General features: G+C 42.0%; 1 long non-coding RNA gene across 1 annotated transcript; it reads left to right on the top strand.

The window, feature by feature from the left end:
- The first annotated feature begins 2,214 nt into the window (after positions 1-2,214).
- On the top strand, positions 2,215-4,069 carry LOC109297071. The gene is made up of 2 exons (XR_002097187.1): positions 2,215-3,502; positions 3,796-4,069. It is a non-coding gene; the product is annotated as an uncharacterized LOC109297071 (long non-coding RNA).
- Positions 4,070-7,564: the final 3,495 nt, after the last annotated feature.

Genomic DNA, 7,564 nt, shown 5'->3' with positions numbered 1-7,564 from the left:
CCAGCCTGTTCCCTGCCCCTGCCAGCAGGGAGCTCCCAGCACCAGCTCTACACTATGGGGCCAGTGCTGGGAGACCTTTACCTCCTAGCCCAAGCTCTGCAGTCCCAGGGCTCAGGCTGGGAGACCCTTATCTCCTAGTGCCAGCTCTGCAGCTGCAGGGCCAGTGCTGGGAGATAAGGATTTCCCAGCCCCCCACTCCCTGGTTGTAATGGCAGAGTGGAGGCTGGGATATAAGGATTACAACCTTGGAGCAGTGGCTTGGAGGTCCCTGTTGCCTTCTGCCAAGGCATGAGCAATCTTCCACCCCCTAGTGGACAGCTGACCAGGAGCAGATTTGCTTCTGGTCAGGCATCTACATGAGCACTACTGCACATTTACTCAGGAGTAAACTATGCTACTGCACAGTTAAGCATCTTGTGTAGACATGCCCTCCCATGTGTGTGGAGAAGCCCAAGTTCCATGAAAAGTCCTTCAGCATCCCAGGATGCACTGGAAGCTGCCATAGCCATGGGAAGTGGGAAAGCACGCTCCATGCTCTGGCAGCTCTGTGCTACTAGTAAAGCCACTGGGGCTTAGCATGGTGGCAATACAGAGCCATGAGAAAGCTGTTTTCCTGCTCCCTGTGATTTCATGCTGCATGTTCCCCCTCTCCCATGCTTCTCCTCCCCTCCCCATTCCATGCTCCCATTGTGATAAATCCCCCAGGGCTCCATGCTAGTAATACAGCTCTCTTCTGAGAGTGGCAAGTCATAACTGTGCAGGCAAGAAATGGTGTTAACCTTAATGTTCAACTACTAACAGCATGTTCCTCCTTTAACACTACTTAATATTCCACAGATTTAGTATGGTCTAAGTGTAATGTGTAACTTCATCCCATACGTTATTTAGCACCGGAACAATCTCTGCTGCTTTGCATTGCACAGCTTCAAGTATATTACGGCTGCTACACATACACTGAATTGACAAACTATCATACAGCTTGAACAAAGAAGGCACTACATGAAGTTTAAAGCAAGGCACAATGAGGTTAGGACCATGCTTGTAGGTCACTTAGAGCTGTGTTTGCCTGGAAAACTGAAATGGTTTTGATGTCAGGGAAATTTGGACCTAAAAAGCCTAGACTGACTCTGATTTTTGGATCCAAGACGCATGAAATTTGCAGTTATACAAGGATTTTCCCATGAAACCAAGTGAAGCTCAGAGAACTTGACTGAGAATTGCTTTTGATTTCTGGATTTATTCCAAAGCATTGTCATTATCAGCAGATCATTCTGTTAGGGTGGGGAGAGGGGCTGTTTTGAGTATAATACTCAATTTGGTGTTTTGAGCAAAGTACAGGAAGCTCTAATAGTACACATGGATATAGTGCACTTATTATTTAAATTTTAATAGTAGTAACGTCATCACCAACAACAAAAAGCCCCCCAATAAACAATGAAACATTCTCTAGTCTTTGCAATGCCAGATCTGAAAAGGTTACATTCTTAAGTGGAGGTGGGGGAGGAGAAAAGGTTTATGATTGTCATTTTATGGGTGGGGAAATGAGGCACAGAGACATAAGGGGATTTCCAATGTCTACAGAAGTCACACAGAATTGCTCATTAGCCTGAGGAGAAAAAGGTTACTCCTTCTCTGAAGCTCCCCACTACTTCTTCTGGCTCTGTAAGCTGGACTCAAGCTTTGCTCTTTGTTTACCACTGACCCAGACTGAATTTGAACCAGTGACCTGAAGGTGAAAGGCTCTGCGTCTTATTAGAATTACTCTGAGCTGCTGAATGAGTCCCCCATGGCAGTTAATATTTGATTACAGCTCTAGAAAATGTTCAGCCTTTACAATTAGTGTCAAACCAGTGGTAAGCTCTGCTTTGATTTCTGGATGTAGTCTGGTGCTTTCCTCAACCTCACACGTATGCTGGCATATTTACAAAAAGTGCTCAGTGTTTTTATTTCATTTTTTATTTTTATTTTTGAATTAAAAATTAAAGTCCCCCAGGGAAATTATGCAACGGGAAATAGTCACTTCAATAAACTTGACTCACACATTTTATTGATTATGGTAAATTTAGTTATTCCATTTAAGCCTTGCTTACACACACACAAAAAATATATATCCCTTTCTTCCTACATGTTTCTTCCTGGTTTTGTATCCTTCACTTCAGGCTAAAAATCATCCTACACTTTTGTTTTTTAAAGAGGAATGTTCTAAGCTACTATTTTTTCATTCTGTAATTATGAATGGAAAATTAGAAAATATATAATAATAGCTATTTCAAAACATGCTTGAATTGATTTATTAAATGCTAAATGACATGGCAGGAATGATACTTTTAAAATAGTGTTTTACCTTGGATACATAAGGATATATTTCCTTTATTTTCAAATGGAATCAAATAATTTGGGGATAAAAGTATTACAATAAACAAAACGTAAAACTATATAAAAAAGAAAGAGCTTCTCCCATTCACTGGTAACTTAACTGGTACCAACTGATGGTTGCTAGAGGCCTCAACCATGATTATGGTCCCAATCAGCTAGGTACCATATAGATAGGATGGGCCTAACTCTACCTTGGAAAAGTTGCAATCTAAAGGGTCAGAGAGAAAAAAGTTTGTTATCCTCATTTTGAGAGCAGGGCATCAACATACATAAGCAAAGATCTTCTAAGACAATTTCAGCAAAATGGAAAAAAAAAGAAAATAGACATTTTAATTTTGGCCTACCCAGAAATTATTATTATCGAATTCAGCCACTGAACTGAAAAATCAGTTGACCCCCACCACTCTCCAAAGTATGTCACACTCACGGAGTCACACTCACAGATTGATTCAATTTATAGCTGCAGCTTCATATAAATACCTTCTTTCCTTTATTCTGTTCCCCTAGCCTTGGCTTTCTCCCCATACAACAGTACACATGTGGGCACATCTTTCTTTATCATGCAGCTGTTGTGACTCCCTGTCAGCCTTAGCACCACTTTAATTCCCTTCTTTGTCTCTTAAAATTAGGACAGAGGCTTCTATTTTATGTTCCATCATATATCCCAGGTAAAGAAAAAAATGTGTGATTAGATTTCAGAGATGATAAGGGACAACTTTGGGGAACCTTTTTTGTGGAAATGGGTCTTCCTTTCATGAGCAGTCCAATTAAATACCCAGGGCCTCCTTCTTTGGACAAGAACTATTTCCATGAATATGGGTTTGCAGAGCCTGAGACATGATTATTACCTATACCTGGAAACATGTCCGTGTAGTGAGCAGTGGAGGACTCCAGTTAGCATTACTTAGAAGAAGCAAATGTACCAGTAATTGTGCAAAGCCTGAAGTGCCTCCTGATTGAGGAGAATACTCTGTGGAGGACTCTATGAAGTTCACTTCCAGGAGTTTCCTTGTGGCACATCTAACTCATGGGGCCAAGTGAGCTGTCCGCATGGTTTCAGAATACAATTGGCTCTACTGTATAAAATAACCAGGGAAATTGATGGAGCTCTTCTGATTTACACCAGGTGAGGTTTTGGCTCTTACTGTCCACAGAAAGCAGGTTTTGATGGTCCTAATAAAGAATTTAGAATAAAGACGCACTTGGAAAGAAAAAACCCAAAGCACAGCCTGGATGATGTTGCCTTTTTGGTTTTGGCAAGCAGTTCTTTCCAGGAATGTGACCCTGTTGCAGTGCACATTACACTAAGCCCTTTGCTTCACAGGCCTTCTGCCGTAGACATTGAGCCCAGTGCCACAGCTCTGTGAAACATTTCAGTTGACTTCCCCTTAACTGTCACCACATTTGTTCTACCCACAGCACAGGGGGAAACCAGTACTGCAGCTAATTCCAGGCTTATTTCTTGGCTTGGTGACTCACAGCAGAACCAGACCGGCCAGCCCAGGACATGTGCTCCCAATGGAATGAATGGTTGCCTCAGTCCCTGCTCTCTGTCTAACAAGGGAGGATGCGGCACAAGAGCCAACCACCATTTATGCCACAGAAGTGATTTTAGGTCATTATTTTTACCAGTGGAATGCAAAAACAGAGGAGGGGGGATGGTTTTATGATTAAAAGACTGGTCTCAAACTTAGAAGTTATGGGTTCAATATGTGTGCCAGTAACTCCTCTGTCGCAGTTTTCCCATCTGTAAAATGGGGACACCTGTCCCATATATGTTCTGTTCGGCTAAATATATTTGTATTCATGAGGGATTCAGATATCTTGGGGTTGGTCACAGTATACAGAGATAAACAAGGCTCAGATTTAATTTCTGAGATTTCCTTCCATATCTTCAGAAGTGAGCTGGAAATGTAGCTGTCATTCTGCTTGGAAAAGAGTTTATAAAGATCAGAGCTGCTTGGCACTTTTCAATTGAAAAGTTTTGGGGTTAAAAATGGCCTTTGTGTAAAAGTATTTTGATATTTTCAACATTTTTCATGAAAAAATCCTGTCTATACACATGCATGCACCTACATAGGTATAGTCAAATATATCTACATCCATGCCTATACACACATAAATACACACACATGCACATTCTATGTATATGTACTGAAAATATTGCTGACATAATTATCAAAATCTGATTAACTTTTAAGCAAAGAAAAATGGTAATAATTTTTCAATAATCTTTTAAAATCAAAGATCCAATTAGTGAACAAATGCAAAATAAGTGTGCCATTCTTTTAAATAAAAACGTTAACATTTTGTTTCCTTCTTTCCTTCCTTAATTAAGGTTCTGTTTTCCAATCAATGGTAATGAGAAATGTCACTGTATGTGAAAATGTCAACCCTTGGATCAGAATTCCTTGTCACTGGCACATTAGGGCTGTCCAAGTATCTATGGTTGGATAAGAGTCCAAGTACCATAAATGATAGGCAATGTGCAAACAAGCTAATGGCAAAGCTATTGAGGTGGATTAATAGGTACTTTTCATCTCATACTTCTCACTAAAGCTGTATGATTTTGACATTTCAGAATTTCTCTTGGTTCTGGATTGGAGGCAAACCTGAAAATTTACAAACCTTTTACAAACCAATTGAAGCATTATGTTCCAATTTCATTTTCTTTATTTTGTATTATAATCATCATCTTCAAAAGGGAAAATCAAAATGTTTCATTCTGTAAAATTTGAAGCTCGATGTTTATCACTACTGGAATTTTATTTCTCATTTTCTTCCAAAACCAAGTTTTGATTAAATCAATCTGATTTATATGGTAATGCTGAAAACTCTCCAACCAGCTGTACTTACCATTACTTCAACAGCTGTAGCCTCAGGGTGGTCAACCTGTGGCTTACATGCCTGCCTCTGTATGTGACACACACTAGATCAGGGATGGGACAGGAAGCTCAGCAGCAGACAGGGCAAGTTTCAGAAAGCACAGAAGCAGACTAGGCAGAGAGCATAAACAAGAAGCAAAAAACAGAGCAACAAAAAGGGTAGGGAGCACAGGGCAGGGAACAGAGAGTAAACTGGTAGACTGGGGAGAGAAAGGGGTTGGAGTTGCACTTGGGGAGTTTGTGGGGCTTAATTTGTGTCAGTCTTGCCACAAAGGTAGGCCCCACTTCAGTGACCCTTGAAATCACTGTTGTCCAGATACAACCAGAAGTCATAGGTGTGGGTGGCAATAGGAATCCTCCTTGCTGGGGAAGGAAGTCTCCCTTGGCATTCAACCCCGCCATTCACTCCCTGTCCCAATATATGGCACGTCAGGATAAAGAGAAGGTAAGAATCTCTGGCAGTGGATATAGCCAGACCACATCCATGCTGTGGCTGTTCCCAGTGGGCAGGTGATCTCATTGGCATTCTGGCAGCTGATGTAGTTTATTATTAGCTTTCTGTAACCCTGACTGGCGTACAAGCTGTGCAAGACTCCTGGATAACCTTCCCTTCTATACCTAGTGGATCTCATTGCAGTTTTGAATCTGGGTCTTTTCTATTCAAAGAATAATTTTATCTCCTATCTCTCTGTCCCTCTCCCACCCCCAATTTAGAGGAGCCCTATTGTTTTATGGATCTGGATTTTTCACACAAAATCCCTTTAGTTCTATTACTTCACCCTGTCTATTTTTTCATGCACTGGTAAGTCTTGCAAGATGTATTATTTTAGCGGGCACTCCATGTAAGTTGTTTTCCTATTTCTGTTTGGTTCAGGAAATAGGAGTTTGGATCTATTGTCTGCCAGAAGGCATTGAAGCATGGGTTTCCTCTTCATTTAACTATCCACTTGGAAGAAACGATCATGTTTGTCTTGAGCTCTTAATCCAAAGAAATATGCCACAAAGCTGGTCCTGGGGCTGGAAGGTAGTAAGCTTATCAAGTCACATCCTTACTCTTAAGCTGCTATTTCCTTTTGCTCAGTCCCCAGCCTGGTAAGCCCCACATCCTACCTCCAGGACCAATTTCCCCCTGCCCCCCAAATCTGCTACGTTAATTTTACACAATTGGTATGACATTGTTGAAGAAGAGGAGTAATGACAGGGTAAATAGTCCCTAAGCTGCTTTACAGTTAAGGATGGTCAAACAAATTGGGAACCAAGCACCAACATGAATCTTCATCCACGCTTCAGGCTAGCCTCATTTTGTGAGTTGAAATCTCTGGGAAATGTTTTCTTCCTTATTTGTTTTCATGTGTAGCTGCCAGCTTCCACCAAAAAGGACCCACTCATGACATTATGAAGCCATTAGGAACTGCTACAAAAGTCTTTGTCAAAAGCTAAACTGAAGAGATTTCCCATCAAATTTTGTAGAGCAAAAAAGGTCTGCAGAAATTTCTCAAGATCACTCAGTCCTAGAAGTGCCCACGTAAACCAAGCCTTTGAGGTCCAAAGTGTAGAGTGGGCTGAGAGCAGTAACGCAGCTCCTCATGGCAGCACACCATAGAAAGATCTTCACTCATGCTCTCAGTTAGCTGGAAACTTCTCCATAACCACACAGCTTAGGTATCTCCTGTGACAAAACTCAATAACTACTAAGCCATTTCTTTCTTTAGGTATTTCTGTATTATGGACTGCAATGTGTACCAGAGCAATAACACAAATGAGTTTGGGTACCAGAAGCATTCTAGCCAGTAGTGGGGTCCCCTAACCCCTGCTATTTAGGGACTAGGATGGCAGCATTAGAGGGCTGCAATCCAATGCAGGCAGCTGAACAGAGACCAGGTGCAAAGAAGTATGCAGCTCTGGGGAAGATACAGAGAACATACTCTGCAATAAGCCACAGGGGCAAGCAGACAAGTAACTAATGGAGGACAGCTGGGTAGACTGTAGTAGAGCAAAGCAGGGCTGAGCAGAACCTCCTGAATTAATCAGAGGTCAAATGACTGGAAAGGCAGGGAGCCCAGTATACTTAAAGCCTAGCTCCAGAGCTAGAGGGTTAGTGTGGGCCTGACCTGCAGACAGAGAAGAGTCTCTGAAAGCCTGGGCTGCTAAGGTAAGGGGCCAAGTCAGCCCAAGTACCCAGAAGAACTGGAGGGAGCCAGCAGGTGTAAGACTGGAAACTGCTAGGACCTGAACGCTCAGACCAGAGGTTTGGGTATGGCTGATAGGGGTGATGTGAAGGCCATGGATGGGCTGCTGGGCTT

Source organism: Gavialis gangeticus, unplaced genomic scaffold (genome assembly GCF_001723915.1).
Source record: "Gavialis gangeticus isolate Ggan-Ray unplaced genomic scaffold, GavGan_comp1, whole genome shotgun sequence".
NCBI lineage: Eukaryota > Metazoa > Chordata > Crocodylia > Gavialidae > Gavialis > Gavialis gangeticus.
This window is presented reverse-complemented; position numbering and strand designations above follow the sequence as displayed.